The sequence below is a fragment of the Leuresthes tenuis genome, unplaced genomic scaffold (assembly GCF_036924035.1).
Source record: "Leuresthes tenuis unplaced genomic scaffold, fLeuTen1.0.hap1 SCAF_10, whole genome shotgun sequence".
Taxonomy (NCBI): Eukaryota; Metazoa; Chordata; class Actinopteri; order Atheriniformes; family Atherinopsidae; genus Leuresthes; species Leuresthes tenuis.
This window is the reverse complement of record NW_027325364.1, coordinates 26,222,794-26,242,039: the sequence shown is the minus strand read 5'-3', so window position 1 is coordinate 26,242,039 and position 19,246 is coordinate 26,222,794.

Here is a 19,246-nt window from a genome sequence, read left to right as displayed (position 1 = left end):
ATAGTTTGTAAAAAGTGGGTAAGAAAAGGTTCGAATGCCAGAACATATACCATCAAAAGAGGGAGCGGAGGTGTTCTGCTGTAAGTCGGTGTGAATGTCCGACCATAGTTGGTAAAAAGCGGGTAAGAAAATGTTCGAATGCCCGAATATATACCATCAAAAGCGAAAGCGGAGGTGTTCGGCTGCAAGAAGGTGTGAACTTCCGACCAAAGTTTGTAAAAACCAGTTAAAAAAAGGTTCGAATATCCAACCAAACATAATCAAAAGTGGGAGCAGAGCTGTTCGACTGCAAGTAGGTGTGAATGTCCACCCATAATTCTTGAAAAATGGGTAAGAAAAGGTGCGAATGCCCAACCATACATCATCAAAATAAGAAGTGGATGTGTTCTGCTACAAGAAGGTTTGAATGTCCGACCATAGTTTGTAAAAAGTGGGTAAGAAAAAGTTCGAATGCCCGAACATACACCATCAAAAGAGGGAGCGTGGTGTTCCGCTGTAAGACTGTGTGAATGTCCGACCATAATTGGTAAAAAGCGGGTAAGAAAAGGTTAAAATACCCGACTGTACACAATCAATAGCGGGAGCGGAGTTGTTCGGCTACAAGAAGGTGTGAAAGTCCGACCAAGGTTTGTAAAACGCGGGTAAGACAAGGTGCGAATGCCCGACAATGTATGATCAAAAGAGGGAGCGGAGGTGTTCGGCTGCAAGGTCTGAATTTCCAACCATAATTTGTAAACACCGTTGAAGAAAAGCCTCGAAAGCCTGACTATACACCATCAAAAGCGGGAGCGGAGGTGTTCAGCTGCAAGAAGGTCTGAATGTCCACCAATAATTACTGAAAAATGGGTAAGAAAAGGTGTGAATGCCCAACTATACATCATCAAAAGCAGAAGTGGATGTGTTCGGCCACAAGAAGGTTTGAATGTCCGACCATAGTTTGTAAAAGGCGGGTAAGAAAAGGTTCGAATGCCCGAACATACATAATCAAAAGAGGGAATGGAGGTGTTTCGCTGCAAGAAGGTGTGAATGTCCGAGCATAGTTTGTAAAAAGTGGGTAAGAAAAGGTTCGAATGCCAGAACATACACCATCAAAAGAGGGAGCTGAGGTGTTCCGCTGTAAGAAGGTGTGAATGTCCGACCATAGTTGGTAAAAAGCGGGTAAGAAAAGGTTAAAGTACCCGACTCTACACAATCAATAGCGGGAGCGGAGTTGCTCGGCTAAAAGAAGGTGTGAAAGTCCGACCATGGTTTGTAAAAAGCGGGTAAGAAAAGGTTCGAATGCCAAAATATACACCATCAAAAGCGGAAGCCGAGGTGTTCGGCTGAAAGTAGGTGTGAATGTCAGATCATAATTTGCAAAAAGCTGAGGAGAAAGGTGTGAATGACCGACAATAATTGCTGAAAAATGTGTTAGAAAAACTAAGAATGCCGGACCATTCATCATCAAAAGCGGGAGAAGAGGTGTTCGGCTGCAAGAAGCTGTGAATGTCCAGCCATAATTACTCAAAAACGGGTAAGAAAAGGTAGTATTGCCAGACCATAATTGATCAAAACAGGGAGCGGAGGGGTTCCGCTGTAAGAAGGTGTGAATGTCCAACCATAATTGGTAAAAAACGGGTAAGAAAAGGTTAAAATACCCGACTGTACACAATCAATAGCGGGAGCAGAGTTGTTTGGCTACAAGAAGGTGTGAAAGTCCGACCATGTTTTGTAAAAAGCGGTTAAGAAAAGGTGCGAATGCCCGACAATGTATGATCAAAAGAGGGAGCGGAGGTTTTCGGCTGCAAGAAGGTCTAAATGTCCAACCATAATTTGTAAAAACCGGGGAAGAAAAGGCTCGGAAGCCCAACTATACACCATCAAAAGCGGGAGCGGAGGTGTTCATTTGCAAGAAGGTCTTAATGTCCATCAATAATTGCTAGAAAACATGAAAAAAAATTTTCGAATATCCAACCGCACATGAAAATAAGTGGGAGAGGAGGTGTTCAGCTGCAAGAAGGTGTTAATGTCCACCCATAATTCCTCAAAAATGGGTAAAAAAAAAGGTGCGAATGCCCAACCATACATCATCAAAAGCTGGATGTGTTCGGCTACAAGAAGGTTTGAATGTCCGAGCATCGTTTGTAAAGAGCGGGTAAGAAAAGGTTCGACTGCCCGAACATACACCATCAAAAGAGGGAGCGGAGGTGTTCCGCTCTAAGAAGGTGTGAATGTCCGACCGTAGTTGGTAAAAAGCGGGTAAGAAAAGGTTAAAATGCCCGACTGTACACAATCAATAACGGGAAGAGATGTGTTCGGCTACAAGAAGGTGTGAAAGTCCGACCATGTTTTGTAAAAAGCGGTTAAGAACAGGTGCGAATGCCCGACAATGTATGATCAAAAGAGGGAGCGGAGGTTTTCGGCTGCAAGAAGGTCTAAATGTCCAACCATAATTTGTAAAAACCGGGGAAGAAAAGGCTCGGAAGCCCGACTATACACCATCAAAAGCAGGACTGGAAGTGTTCGGCTACAAGAAGGTTTGAATGTCCGAGCATACACCATCAAAAGAGGGAGCGGAGGTGTTCCGCCATAAGAAGGTGTGAATGTCCGACCGTAGTTGGTAAAAAGTGGGTAAGAAAAGGTTAAAATACCCGACTGTACACAATCAATAGCGGGAGCGAATGTGTTCGGCTACAAGAAGGTGTGAAAGTCTGACCATGTTTTGTAAATAGCGGGTAAGAAAAGGTGCGAATGCCCGTCAATGTATGATCAAAAGAGGGAGCAGAGGTTTTCGGCTAAAAGAAGGTCTGAATGTCCAACCATAATTTGTAAAAACCGGGGAAGAAAAGGCTCGAAAGCCCGTCTATACACCATAAAAAGCGGGAGCAGAGTGGTTCAGCTGCAAGAAGGTCTGAATGTCCATCAATAATTGCTAGAAAACAATAAAGAAAATTTTCGAATATCAAACCGCACATGATCATATGCGGGAGAAGAGGTGTTCAGCTGCAAGAAGGTGTGAATGTCCACCCATAATTCCTGAAAAATGGGTAAAAAAAGGTGTGAATGTCAGATCATAATTTGCAAAAACCTGATGAGAAATGGTGAGAATGCCCGACTATACACCATCAAATGCGGGAGTGGAGGTGTTCGGCTGTGAGTAGGGTAGGTGTGAATGTCCAACCATACTTGCTGAAAAATATGACAAAGCAGTTTTCACTTGGTTTGAGTGAAGGAATTCATTTTATATCAAAATCCGAAATTGCGTAGAACTCGTGGAAATAAGTTTATTCTCGGATTCCTAAAGGTTTAGTGTTGTTCTTTGGTATACTGCAAAGTAATACTTTCTATTTTGTTGAAACCGATTCAGACATGGATAAATATGAAGGACGAAGCAGTTTTAACTTGGTTTGAGTGAAGGAATTCATTTTATATCAAAATCCGAAATTGTGTAGAACTCGTGAAAAGAAGCTTATTCTCGGATTCCTGAAAAAATTTAGTGTTGTTCTTTCCTATCCTGAAAAGTACTAAGTTCTTTTTTGTTTAAAGCTATTTAGACATGGGTAAATATGAAGGACAAAGCAGTTTTAACTTGGTTTGAGTTAAGGAATTAATTTTATATCAAAATCTAAAATTGTGTAGAACTGGTGAAAAGAAGCTTATTCTCGGATTTCTAAAGGTTTAGTGTTGTTCTTTGGTATACTGCAAAGTAATACTTTCTTTTTTGTTGAAACCTATTCAGACATGGATAAATATGAAGGACAAAGCAGTTTTAACTTGGTTTGAGTGAAGGAATTCATTTTATATCAAAATCCGAAATTGTGTAGAACTCGTCAATCGACGCTTATTCTCGGATCCCTGAAAAAGTTTAGAGTAGTTCTTTCCTATCCTGCAAAGTACAACGTTCTTTTTTTGTTTAAAGCTATTTAGACATGGATAAATATGAAGGACAAAGCAGTTTTAACTTGGTTTGAATGAAGGAATTCATTTTATATCAAAATCCGAAATTGTGTAGAACTCGTGAAAATAAGATTATTCTCGGATTCCTAAAGGTTTAGAGTTGTTCTTTCCTATCCTGCAAAGTACAACGTTCTTTTTTGTTTAAAGCTATTTAGACATGGATAAATATGAAGGACAAAGCAGTTCCTTCTGGGGGTACAGTAGCTCCCGGAATATGGTGACATTCAAACCTTCTTGTAGCCGAACACATCCAGTCCTGCTTTTGATGATGTATGGTTGGGCATTCGCACCTTCTTTTTTACCCATTTTTGAGGAATTATGGGTGGACATTCAAACCTTCTTGCAGCTGAACACCTCCGCTCCCACTTATGATCATGTGCGGTTTGATATTCGAAATTTTTTTTTCATGTTTTCTAGCAATTATTGATGGACATTCAGACCTTCTTGCAGCTGAACACCTCCGCTCCCGCTTTTGATGGTGTATAGTCGGGCTTTCGAGCCTTTTCTTCCCCGGTTTTTACAAATTATGGTTGGACATTTAGACCTTCTTGCAGCCGAAAACCTCCGCTCCCTCTTTTGAAAATACATTGTCGGGCATTCGCACCTTTTCTTACCCGCTTTTTACAAACCATGGTCGGACTTTCACACCTTTTCTTTTAGTAGCCAAACAACTCCGCTCCCGCTATTGATTGTGTACAGTCGGGTATTTTTACCTTTTCTTACCCGCTTTTTACCAATTATGGTCGGACATTCACACCTTCTTCCAGCGGAACACCTCCGCTCCCTGTTTTAATCATTTATGGTCTGGCAATACTACCTTTTCTTACCCGTTTTTGAGTAATTATGCCTGGACATTCACAGCTTCTTGCAGCCGAACACCTCTTCTCCCGCTTTTGATGATGAATGGTCCGGCATTCTTACCTTTTCTAACACATTTTTCAGCAATTATTGTCGGTCATTCACACCTTTCTCATCAGCTTTTTGCAAATTATGATCTGACATTCACACCTACTTGCAGCCGAACACCTCGGCTTCCGCTTTTGATGGTGTATATTTTGGCATTCGAACCTTTTCTTACCCGCTTTTTACAAACCACGGTCGGACTTTCACACCTTCTTTTAGCCGAACAACTCCGCTCCCGCTATTGATTGTGAAGAGTCGGGTATTTTAACCGTTTCTTACCCGCTTTTTACCAACTATGGTCGGACATTCACACCTTCTTACAGCGGAACACCTCCGCTCCCTCTTTTGATGGTGTATGTTCGGGCATTCGAACCTTTTCTTACCCGCCTTTTACAAACTATGCTCGGACATTCAAACCTTCTTGTAGCCGAACACATCCACTCCTGCTTTTGATGATGTATGGTTGGGCATTCGCACCTTTTTTTTTACCCATTTTTCAGGAATTATGGGTGGACATTCACACCTTCTTGCAGCTGAACACCTCCTCTCCCACTTATGGTCATGTGCGGTTTGATTTTCGAAAATTTTCTTTCATGTTTTCTAGCAATTATTGATGGACATTCAGACCTTCTTGCAGCTGAACTCCTCCGCTCCCGCTTTTGATGATGAATGGTCCGGCATTCTTACTTTTTCTAACACATTTTTCAGCAATTATTGTCGGTCATTCACACCTTTCTCCTCAGCTTTTTTCAAATTATGATCTGACATTCACACCTACTTGCAGCCGAAAACCTCGGCTTCCGCTTTTGATGGTGTATATTTTGGCATTCGAACCTTTTCTTACCCGCTTTTTACAAACCATGGTCGGACTTTCACACCTTCTTTTAGCCGAGCAACTCCGCTCCCGCTATTGATTGTGTAGAGTCGGGTACTTTAACCTTTTCTTACCCGCTTTTTACCAACTATGGTTGGACATTCACACCTTCTTACAGCGGAACACCTCCGCTCCCTCTTTTGATGGTGTATGTTCTGGCATTCGAACCTTTTCTTACCCACTTTTTAAAAACTATGCTCGGACATTCACACCTTCTTGCAGCGACACACCTCCGCTCCCTCTTTTGAATGTGTATGTTCGGGCATTCGAACCTTTTCTTACCCGCTTTTTACAAACTATGCTCGGACTATAGACGGACATTCACACCTTCTTGCAGCCGAACACTTCCGCTCCACCTTTTAGGTTTCTATCACACCTTTTTTTTCACCGCATTTTATAGAGTATGGTTGGAATAATCATAATAATTCATGGGGTTGAATTGCGTCGCATATTGGCAAAAAAATTCAAACCGACCGACCTCTGCAAAATAGAGGCCAGTATGCTACAACTGGATTTGCGACATACCAACACTGAACGAGGACATAATGATAACGCTCAATATGAAGCAGCCATCCAAAGACTGTGTCAAGCCATCACCACTCAATTTCCAACCAAAATCAACATGTCCCACATTTACACCTGCAAACAGAAACCCGGTGAAGGGACTGATGATTTTGTACACCGCATCCTTGAGGAAGATAGCAAGCACAGCGGTCATCAGAGACCAACGGATTTGGGTAATGAATCAGGACCATGGGAGAGTATTGCATGCAACGCAATAATTAAAGGCCTCATGCCAGATGTCGCCACTGAAGTAAAGAACATTTACGTGGGATGGTGTGAGGGTCCTCGTTTGGCTGACGTTCGACGATATGCTCGCCATGCTCATAACCAAGTTGAGACGCGTAAGACAACCAAAAGGGACAAGTGTGAAAAGGAGCTGCATTTGGCAGCCATGACCATGTATTACGCAGTTGGTGTAAACAGAGGACGAGGCCGAAGTCGAAGACGTGGACGTGTGGGAGAGGAGGTCGAAATGGGCAACGCCAGAGCTATGATCCGAATATTTGTTTTTACTGTGGCCAGACTGGACACTGGAAGAAGGACTGTCCACAGCTGAAAAGTGATGAAATTGGGCAAAAAGGCTGACTGAGGGTGGGAGGCAGGTTTTGGACGTCACGCGGCAGCGGAGCCTCCACTAATGGGTGATAGCACAAACACACTCACACATTTTTCCTGCTCTGTGTAGTGAAGAAACGCTTGCCGACTGTGATTCACGTAGTAAAGTTTTGCATGCTATTTCCGTCCTAGAGCAAAGATATTTCTCTCAGAATATAGGAACTTATGTTCATTAGTAGTGACGTCAGGGGAGTTTGATTGTCCTCCAAAGTTAAGTGGAAACCACGTTTACTCTATGTCTGCATCAGGCCAGGTTGTGAAGGAGAAAATGACATCGCCCATTGCGTGTGTCACTCCCGATGGGCTCTCCTTCAAACACTCGTTTTTGTTATCAGAGTTGTGTCCCATTAACCTGATGGGCTGTGATCTCATGTGTAAATTAGGCATTATTCTAACTTCTACACCAGAGGGTGTTAACGTTATGTTACAGCCTGACAAAGTTTTCACAGCACTGCAGTTTGATTCATCTGCACTTACATATGCTTATGAGTGGAAACTTCCCAGCTCTCCTTTTTCACAACAACTAGTGGAAGAAGCAAAAGCGTTAGTTTCACCCCTTTCTGATTTCATGCAACCTGCTGATTTGCACTGCACATCACACATTTCTTTGGGGCCTGACAATGACTATGAGAAGAAGTGAAAAAATATGTGCGCCTACTTTATTGGCTGTGTCGCTCACTCCAGAGCAATTTGATTTTTTTAATGTTTGTGGTACTCGCCCTCACATTTCCTTGGCCAAACCTACACACTGGCATTGACAAGGTGTGGGAGAGTTTGTTGCTACATGTCAGAAAGAAACGGATTGGACCGTTTCACCTGCTGATCCAAATTTGATGTTTTCTGAACGATTGTCAGCATACAAAAAAACATTTTTGGAATACAATGCATTGTCAAAGAACTGTGGAATTATTTCCTACCACAGAATCACATTTTGAAGCATGTTTTTAATCTGAAAAAGATTTGTCTTCGATACCCATGTTGGCTGAAGTGCCCAATGATCTTTGGGCGAAGAGAAAATATGATGTGGGGTTGATAAAAGGCTGTGAACCAGTAATTGTCACCCCTAAATCAGACTTTTGTCCGTGTAAAAAACAATACCCTTTGAAGCCTGAAGCAATTAAAGGGATTAAACCTGTTTTTCAATCTTTTCAGAAAACAGGTGTTATTGTTCCTTGTGAAAATTCACCTGTGCGCACTCCATTGTTTCCTGTTAAAAAGATTAAAGATGCTGGCCAGCCAGATGAATGGAGTTTTGTATAGGACCTCCAAGCGGGGAATGTTGCAGTTCAGCCACGTACTCCTACTGTGCCCAACCCACACACTATTTTGTCTCAAATTCCATCAGATGCACAGTTTTTCTCAGTGGTTGACTTGTCTAATGCATTTTTCTCTGCGCCAGTGCACCCTGATAGGCCATTTTGGTTTGCTTTTTAGTTTGAAGGGAGATCTTGGACTTTTACCCGGTTATGCCAGGGGTACTGTGAAAGTCCCACTATTTACAATGCTGCCCTCAAAGCTAGTCTGGATTAACTTCAATTAACCACAGGCTCTGCTCTTTTGCAGTATGTGGATGACATCCTTTTATGTAGTCCATCTAAACAACAGTGTGAAAAAGACACAGTGAATCTGTTGAAACATCTTCATTCTTATGGCCATAAAGCCAGCCTTTCTAAGTTACAGTTTGTACAGGACGAAGTCACCTTTTTGGGTAATGTGATTTCTAAGGATGGGCGCTCACTTTCTCCTAAACGTGTTGCTGCAGTTCAGAACATTCCTAAACCAGTTACTAAAAAACAGCTTATGTCATTCTTAGGTATAACATCTTACTGCAGGAACTTTATTCCTAACTACTCTTTTCTCGAAGCTGCCTTAGGTGCTCTTATCCATGGAAAAGGCCTCCAGTCAGCTGATCGTGTTCCATGGACTCCTGAGGCTGAATCAGCCTTTAGTCAGCTTAAGCTGGCTCTTCAAACAGCATCAACACTTGGCATTCCAGATCCTCATAAACCTTTCATACAGGCAGTTGATGAGAAGCATGGTTGTATGACATCTGTTCTTATGCAGGAACATGGGGGCAGGCAAAGGCCAGTGGCTTATTTCTCAGCAAAACTGGACTCTGTGGCTGCAGGCCTGCCTGGTTGTCTTCGTGCTGTTGCAGCTGCAGAGAAAGCTGTCCTGGCCTCCCGAGATATTGTGGGCTACGCTAATTTGACTGTTTTGGTTCCTCATGCTGTTGCCATTATTCTTCTCGAGCAGAAAACTTCACATCTTTCAACTGCTCAGATACACCTCTGTGCTCCTTGATATGCCAAATGTCACTGTTAAACGTTGTACTGTTCTGAATCCTGCTACTTTGCTTCCGACTCCTGAGGATGGGGAGCCTCATGACTGTGAAGCTGTTTTGGAACAAGTTTGTACACCCCGACCTGATCTTTTAGAGACTCCTCTTCCAAACTCTGACATGATTCTTTTTGTAGATGGATCAGCTTTGCGTGATCCAGCTACAGGTATTAACTGTGTTTGGTTTGCAGTATGTTCTTCACATGACACTTTGTTATCTGGTTCGCTTCCTAAACATTTCTCTGCTCAAACTGCTGAGCTTATTGCACTTACTGAAGCTTGTAAGTTGGCAGCTGGTAAGTCTGTTACCATTTACACAGATTCCAGATATGCTTTTGGTGTTGTTCATGACTTTGGTGCGCTGTGGAAACACAGGCATTTCCTTAAATCAGATGGTAAAACTATTCTGAACTCCAAGCAGGTTTCTGATCTTCTTGATGCGATCCTTTTGCCTACAGCAATCTCGGTCTGTAAGTGTGCGGCTCACACTAACTCAGACGATCCTGTTGCTTGTGGCAATGCCAGAGCTGATGCTGCAGCTAAGCAAGCAGCTAATTTTTTTCCTGTTTTCGCTTCCCTCTCTTTGCAGGCAGAAGACTCCCTCACAGATCTCCATGCTTTGCAAACTTTTGCTTCTGCAGATGAAAAACGCATTTGGTCCTCTGTGGGTGCAACTCATACAGATGGTGTTTGGATGGGACCTGATGGTAAACCCTGTCTACCTAAACATTTCTTTCCTCATTTTGCAAAATTGGCACATGGGTTGGACCATGTGTCAAAAGGGGGGTGCTGAATGCACTCACTGCTCAGGGGTTCACAAAAGGGTTCAGTTCATATGCGCAAAAATACTGTCAGTCATGTATAGTTAGTGCCACACATAATGTAGGAAAGGCATTACACACATCAGAATCTGCACAAACTCCACCAGAGAGACCTTTTGAACATTTGATGATGGATTTTGTTGAATTCACACCAGCTGAAGGAAAGAAATATGCACTAGTAATAGTGGACGTGTTTAGTAAATGGGTTGAAGTTTTCCCTGCAAAACATGCAAACAGTAATGCAGTGACTAAAGCACTGCTAAACAGAAATCATTCCTAGATGAGCATTCCAGAGAAGATCAGCAGTGATAATGGCACACATTTTATAAACACTGCATTGACTGAGGTTGGTAAATTCCTGGGAATAAGCTTGCGCACACATTGTGCTTATCATCCACAGAGTGGAGGTGCTGTGGAAAGAGAAAATGGTTCATGAAAGTCCAAGTTAGCCAAATGTTGTGAAGAAACAGGTCTGCCATGGACAAAAGCATTACCTATTGTGCTTACCTACATGAGAATGAGAATCAGAGCTCGAGTGAATCTCAGCCCATTTGAAATTTTATTTGGCAGACCTCCTAACCTGGGATTGGGACCTGTAACCAGACCCCTCCCTTCCACAACTGTTTGTGATGATGCTATGTTGTCTTACTGTCGAAACCTTTCCACTGTTCTATCTCAAGTTTCACAGACAGTAAAAGCAGCCCTTCCAGCCACAGAAAACACACCTCTGCACCCACTCCAACCAGATGACAGGTGGTGAAGGAACTTCGCAGGAAACATTGGAAGTCCAAACGTTAGCAAGGCCCGTTCCAGGTGCTATTGGTCACTCAGACAGCTGTTAAAGTTGCAGAGAGAGCAACTTGGATTCATGCCAGTCACTGTAAGAAGGTACCAGAACCAGTAGATGACTTCCACCCTGACATAACATCAGCCTAACCAACACGCCCGGAAGGACAAAGATAAGAGTCAGCAGTAAAAGCTGTACTCCACCGGTGTGTTAAGTGCTAGTAACCTCTGACACCGAAGATTGAAACATCCTTACTGAGACCTGCGATGAAGATGATCATACACATGGTGTGAACCATGGCAGAAACTGTTTGTTGTTTGTATTTTCTTATTTGTAACCAGCATGTGCACATTGTATCTTGATTTCACAGGAAGCAATAATACAGGGCTGCTGTATTGTTCCCTGTGTGCGAGGCCTCATTGTATGTATCTCACCAAATGATTCAAATGACTCAAAGAACTTTTTTGCTTTCAAAATTTTTCCTCTAGTGACGCTGACTTAGGAATGAAGATAATCATGTTTAATTGTTCATGTTTTGATTGTTTATCATTGGACCCTTTATCACTATGATGCCTGCATTTTAAACTCACGTTGTGTGCAAATGCAGGCTGATGTTTTACAGATAAAGTTATTATTTTCCTTGTTTCTTTTGGGTTGATTAATATAATGGTATTATTATAATCAAAAGGGAGGAATGTAATGGAAAATAATTCTTATATGCATTGTATTGAGTGTTACTGTGTATAACCTGCAAATGACCGAGCTGCAAGGTACCACCCTGCCCTGTTTTCTTAAATTCCTCTTTACAATGGTGGGCTTGTTATAATGAGATAGCTGCACTTTAGGGGGGACAGGGTTAGGCTGGTATTTACGAGTGTGTCTGGGTAACCTCAACTGATGGTTGGGGAGGAAAGTTAGAAGAACAATCAACTATACCCAAAAACAGATGACGTGATGAGCGGGCAATATAACTGTGTGTTTTTGCTTCAGTGGTCAGAGCAACTCTGTATTCTGTACTGTGTTGTTCTCTCTTGCAAGATATTATTATTAAAGCCTCTTATCTCCTCACAAGAAAATAACTGACTCCCCAAATGCAAGTGTCAGGACAAATGATCAAACTTCTCCAAGCTTCAGTCTGCAGAGAAGTACAAGACAGGGTTGCCCACTTTCGCCCTCACTTTTTGCTATTTTCATCGAACCTTTAGCAGCTGCTATCAGACGAGATAGAAATATTAAAGGCATCCAACCCCAAAATATTGAGCATAAAATAAGTCTTTATGCTGATGATGTATTACTTTTCCTTCAGAACTCACAGACGTCTCTCACTCACACGATCACACTCATAAATAAATTCTCAGCATTTTATGACTACTCTATCAATATGTCTAAGACCACAGTTCTGCCCATTAACTGTAGGGTCCAGAATATACCTGCGATCACTTTACAGTCAGGAAATATTAGATATTTAGGCATAAACATTTCCTCCAGGCTCTCAGAGCTAACAAAGCTAAATTATGTGCAATTATTAAAGACAGTAGAGGACGATCTCTCTCGTTGGAAGTCCTTACCTATATCACTTATGGGGAGAGTTACAACCATTAAAATGATGATACTACCAAAAGTTAACTATTTGTTCTCAATGATCCCCATAAGACCACCTGCTACTTGGTTTAAGTCACTAGATTCATGCATCTCTAAATTTCTGTGGAAAAACAAACCACCACGTATTAGTTTAAAAACCCTACAGAAGACCAAGGACAGTGGTGGATTAGATTTACCTAATTTTCAGCACTATTGCTTAGCCAATAGGTTACAGTATATATCAAAATGGTTTAAACCTAGCCCAATAGATGAACATGGATGAATATAGAACAAGCCACTTATTAGTCAAAACGTAAAAAATCACAAATGTTTCAAAAGCATTAACATCAGCACCTCTCTGACAGCCTGATGGGAATTTCTTAAAATAACAAAGTCTTCACTTGTCCCGTGTAAGCTTACACCCATCTGGAACAATCCTGACATCCTGCAAAACAAAAAAATGCTAAACTTTACTCTGTGGAAGATCAAAGGAATCAGACATCTGGAACATATAATCCAAAATGGACATTTTATTTCATTTGATGAGCTCATATCACAACATGAGATAGGCAGCAATAAATTCCTAGAATATCAACAATTTAAGTCTATAATAACAAAAAAATATATTCTCCACCAACCAGACTTACAACTCCCGATTAGGGTAGCAGAATTTCTAAGCATCTGCACCCCAAAACTACTATCAAAAATATATAAATTATTGGCTAAGATAAAAATTCCACATTGTGGCGGCCTGTTGCCACTGCGGGTTCATTCAGAGAGACTCAGAGACAGCGGACGGTTCAACCTATAGTTTATTTAACCCTTTTTCACGAATGTGGAGTCGTTCGCAGGCCTTCCCTCCCGGTTCGTGCTGCCCACTCCACTTCAATCCTCCTTCCAGCTCTGAGTTCTTAAAAGAGGAGAGTGATTAGACAAGTGACTGCCGGTGTACTAATCACTCACCTAGTCCTGCTCCCCAGAGCTCTCTCCACAGCTCTCTCCTGCAGCTGATGCACCACGCCCCCTCCACATACCTCCACCTCCTGACCTTGGCCGGGGAGCGGTCTGGCCTAACCTACTCCCCCCCCCCACCTCGCCATGCGAGCTGGAAAGGAAGTCGGCCACCGCCATCTGTGCCCCCGGCCTATGGACCACTTTGAATTTAAAAGGCTGTAGTGCCAGATACCAGCGGGTGATCCATGCATTGACATTTTTCATTCGGTGGAGCCACTGGAGGGGAGCATGGTCCGAGCAGAGGGTCAATGGGCGCCCCAGCAAGTAATACCAGCCCCAAAAACCGCCTCACCTCTTTCTTGGTCTTAGGTTTTGGGCAGGCTGCAATCGTTGCTGTCTTGTCTACCTGTGGACGCACCTGTCCGCCGCCAAAGTGGTACCCCAGATACCGTACCTCCCTCCGTCCAACTGCACACTTCTTTGGGTTGGCTCGTCGACCCGGGGCATAGGATAGGCATCAAATCGTGACACATCATTCACCTTGCGATAGTCCATCCCAATACGCTCAAATGGGACCTCAATCAGCGGCAATGGGCGCAAAGTGCTTTCAGGACGGCCTGTTGGTTAACCAACTGGCATTCGGAGCAGGACGCGCACGTCTGCCCGAATGCCTGGCCAATATTATACAATTCATTGTTTTTTCATACCCCATATGCCCCGCCATCGGGTTATAATGAGCCGCCTGGAAAACGATTTCCCGACAGCTTTTCGGCACCAACAGCTGTGTTATGATTTCCTCTGTCTGAGTGTCACGACTCACTCTGTCCCTGCACAATAAAAAATGCGGATATGTTAGCACTGCGTCAGGGTGCACCATATGACCATCAATTTTTATCACCTGATCCAAGGCATAGCGTAGAGTATCATCACGAGACTGCTCGAGTGGACAATCTTCCATGGAGTCGAACACGGGAACCGACGGAGCCGCCTGTGAAGGTACCGTCGGCTCCCCCTCCCCGTCTGCAGTGTTGGACAACCTCGCGTCACCGCTGAGGACAGCACACATATCCCATGACCCTGACGGTCGTGAGCGCACCCCCACACACTGCCCCGCTAATCTATCAAACCCGGGCCAATGGGTTCCCAAAATCAGGGGGTGCGCCAGGCAGGAGCTAACCGCGGCCTTCACACTATGCTTTTTACCCTTATAGCGAATTTCAACCGGGACCACGGGGTATCTGTGAATATCCCCATGCACACACCTAATATCCACCCATTCTGCCTCTATCAAAGCCCCAGGTCGAATCAGATTCTGGTGAACTATACTGTGTGCAGCCCGAGTCCACCATTGCCTGATGTGTACCCCCCTGAATCCTTACCGGAACGCTGTACGTCCCTCCTGGACCGGGGGAGGGCTCTGGAGGGCCAACAACCCAAATCACCTGTCCGACCTCCATGAGCGGGCACTCGCGACGAAAATGACCGGGCTGCCCTCACCTCCAACACCCCTGCCCCGCCACCTGAGGGACCCTCTGTGGGTCGAGCCTCCGGTGTCCGGCCCTGGAAAAAAACGGCCAGATGGTCCTCCGCAAGGGTGATCGCGGCCTCCAGGTCAGTGGGTCGGTGGCAGCGTACCCACTCCGCCATACCACTTGGCAGCCCCTCCACGAACTGTTCCAGGACGATTTGTCCCAGTATCATCCGCTCTCCATTCGAGTCCCCTAGCAGCAGCCACCGTGTCGCTGCGTCGGTCAACTGCTGCGCATAGGTGAACGGGCGGTCCGTGGGGCCCAGTTTAGTCCTTCTGAACCGGCGGCGATGGTCCTCCGCCGAGTACCCCAGGCGATCCAGGACTTCCCTCTTGACGTCCACGTACTGGCTTCGAGAGCGAGCAGGAAGGCTCAGCGCCGCCGTTTGGGCGTCCCCAGACAGGAGGGGAAGCAACCGCACGGCCCACTCCGCCTCCGGCCATCTGCACGCCGCCGCCGTTGCCTCAAACATCCCCAGAAATGACTAAGGGTCGTCTTCAGGCGTCATGTTATACGTCCGACAGCAGACGGTTCAACGTATAATTTATTTAAATCTTTTTCACGAATGTGGAGTCGTTCGCAGGCCTTACCTCCAGGTTCGTGCTGCCGACTCCACTTCAATCCTCCTTCCAGCTCCAGCACGCTACTGAGTTTTTAAAAGAGGCTCTCAGAGCTAACAAAGCTAAATTATGTGCAATTATTAAAGACATATCAAAAGCGGGAGCAGAGGGGTTCAGCTGCAAGAAGGTCTGAATGTCCATCAATAATTGCTAGAAAACATTAAAGAAAATTTTCGAATATCAAACCGCACATGATCATAATTGGGAGCGGAGGTGTTCAGCTGCAAGAAGGTGTGAATGTCCACCCATAATTAATGAAAAACGGGCAAAGAGTAGGTTCCAATGCCCAACCATACATCAACAAAAGCAGGAGTGGATGTGTTTGGCTACAAGAAGGTTTGAATGTCCAAGCATAGTTTGTAAAAAGCGGGTATGAAAAGGTTCGAATGCCCGAACATACACAATCAAAAGAGGGAGCGGAGGTGTTTCGCTGTAAGAAGGTGTGAATGTCCGACCATAGTTGGTAAAAAGCGGGTAAGAAAATGTTCGAATGCCCGAATATATACCATCAAAAGCGGAAGCGGAGGTGTTCGGCTGCAAGAAGGTGTGAACGTCCGACCAAAGTTTGTAAAAAGCAGTTAAGAAAATGTTCGAATGCCCGAATATATACCATCAAAAGTGGGAGCAGAGCTGTTCGACTGCAAATAGGTGTGAATGTCCACCCATAATTCCTGAAAAATGGGTAAGAAAAGGTGCGAATACCCAACCATACATCATCAAAATAAGAAGTGGTTGTGTTCTGCTAAAAGAAGGTTTGAATGTCCGACCATAGTTTGTAAAAAGTGGGTAAGAAAAAGTTCGAATGCCCGAACATACACCATCAAAAGAGGGAGCGGAGGTGTTCCGCTGTAAGACGGGGTGAATGTCCGACCATAATTGGTAAAAAGCGGGTAAGAAAAGGTTAAAATATCCGACTGTACACAATCAATAGCGGGAGCGGAGTTGTTCGGCTACAAGAAGGTGTGAAAGTCCGACCGTGGTTTGTAAAACGCGGGTAAGACAAGGTGCGAATGCCCGACAATGTATGATCAAAAGAGGGAGCGGAGGTGTTCGGCTGCAAGGTCTGAATTTCCAACCATAATTTGTAAACACCGTTGAAGAAAAGCCTCGAAAGCCCGACTATACACCATCAAAAGCGGGAGCGGAGGTGTTCAGCTGCAAGAAGGTCTGAATGTCCACCAATAATTACTGAAAAATGGGTAAGAAAAGGTGTGAATGCCCAACTATACATCATCAAAAGCAGAAGTGGATGTGTTCGGCCACAAGAAGGTTTGAATGTCCGACCATAGTTTTTAAAAGGCGGGTAAGAAAAGGTTCGAATGCCCGAACATACACAATCAAAAGAGGGAGCGGAGTTGTTTCGCTGCAAGAAGGTGTGAATGTCCGAGCATAGTTTGTAAAAAGTGGGTAAGAAAAGGTTCGAATGCCAGAACATACACCATCAAAAGAGGGAGAGGAGGTGTTCCGCTGTAAGAAGGTGTGAATGTCCGACCATAGTTGGTAAAAAGCGGGTAAGAAAAGGTTAAAGTACCCGACTCTACACAATCAATAGCGGGAGCGGAGTTGCTCGGCTAAAAGAATGTGTGAAAGTCCGACCATGGTTTGTAAAAAGCGGGTAAGAAAAGGTTCAAATGCCAAAATATACACCATCAAAAGCGGAAGCCGAGGTGTTCGGCTGCAAGTAGGTGTGAATGTCAGATCATAATTTGCAAAAAGCTGAGGAGAAAGGTGTGAATGACCGACAATAATTGCTGAAAAATGAGTTAGAAAAAGTAAGAATGCCGGACCATTCATCATCAAAAGCGGGAGAAGAGGTGTTCGGCTGCAAGAAGCTGTGAATGTCCAGCCATAATTACTCAAAAACGGGTAAGAAAAGGTAGTATTGCCAGACCATAATTGATCAAAACAGGGAGCGGAGGTGTTCCGCTGTAAGAAGGTGTGAATGTCCGACCATAATTGGTAAAAAGCGGGTAAGAAAAGGTTAAAATATCCGACTCTACACAATCAATAGCGGGAGCAGAGTTGTTTGGCTACAAGAAGGTGTGAAAGTCCAACCATGGTTTGTAATACGCGGGTAAGAAAAGGTGCGAATGCCCGACAATTTATGATCAAAAGAGGGAGCGGAGGTTATCGGCTGCAAGGTCTGAATTTCCAACCATAATTTGTAAACACCGTTAAAGAAAAGCCTCGAAAGCCCGACTATACACCATCAAAAGCGGGAGCGGAGGTGTTCAGCTGCAAGAAGGTCTGAATGTCCACCAATAATTACTGAAAAATGGGTAAGAAAAGGTGTGAATGCCCAACTATACATCATCAAAAGCAGAAGTGGATGTGTTCGGCCACAAGAAGGTTTGAATGTCCGACCATAGTTTGTAAAAGGCGGGTAAGAAAAGGTTCGAATGCCCGAACATACACAATCAAAAGAAGGAGCGGAGGTGTTTCGCTGCAAGAAGGTGTGAATGTCCGAGCATAGTTTGTAAAAAGTGGGTAAGAAAAGGTTCGAATGCCAGAACATACACCATCAAAAGAGGGAGCGGAGGTGTTCCGCTGTAAGAAGGTGTGAATATCCGACCATAGTTGGTAAAAAGCGGGTAAGAAAAGGTTAAAGTACCCGACTCTACACAATCAATAGCGGGAGCGGAGTTGCTCGGCTAAAAGAAGGTGTGAAAGTCCGACCATGGTTTGTAAAAAGCGGGTAAGAAAAGGTTCGAATGCCAGAACATACACCATCAAAAGCGGAAACCGAGGTGTTCGGCTGCAAGTAGGTGTGAATGTCAGATCATAATTTGCAAAAAGCTGAGGAGAAAGGTGTGAATGACCGACAATAATTGCTGAAAAATGTGTTAGAAAAAGTAAGAATGCCGGACCATTCATCATCAAAAGCGGGAGAAGAGGTGTTCGGCTGCAAGAAGCTGTGAATGTCCAGCCATAATTACTCAAAAACGGGTAAGAAAAGGTAGTATTGCCAGACCATAATTGATCAAAACAGGGAGCGGAGGTGTTCCGCTGTAAGAAGGTGTGAATGTCCGACCGTAGTTGGTAAAAAGCGGGTAAGAAAAGGTTAAAATACCCGACTGTACACAATGTATGATCAAAAGAGGGAGCGGAGGTTTTCGGCTGCAAGAAGGTCTAAATGTCCAACCATAATTTGTAAAAACCGGGGAAGAAAAGGCTCGGAAGCCCGACTATACACCATCAAAAGCGGGAGCGGAGGTGTTCATTTGCAAGAAGGTCTGAATGTCCATCAATAATTGCTAGAAAACATGAAAAAAAAATTTCGAATATCCAACCGTACATGATCATAAGTGGGAGAGAAGGTGTTCAGCTGCAAGAAGGTGTGAATGTCCACCCATAATTCCTCGAAAATGGGTAAAAAAAAAGGTGCGAATGCCCAACCATACATCATCAAAAGCAGGACTGGAAGTGTTCGGCGCCAAGAAGGTTTGAATGTCCGAGCATACACCATCAAAAGAGGGAGCGGAGGTGTTCCTCCATAAGAAGGTGTGAATGTCCGACCGTAGTTGGTAAAAAGTGGGTAAGAAAAGGTTAAAATACCCGACTGTACACAATCAGTAGCGGGAGCGAATGTGTTCGGCTACAAGAAGGTGTGAAAGTCCGACCATGTTTTGTAAATAGCGGGTAAGAAAAAGTGCGAATGCCCGACAATGTATGATCAAAAGAGGGAGCGGAGGTTTTCGGCTAAAAGAAGGTCTGAATGTCCA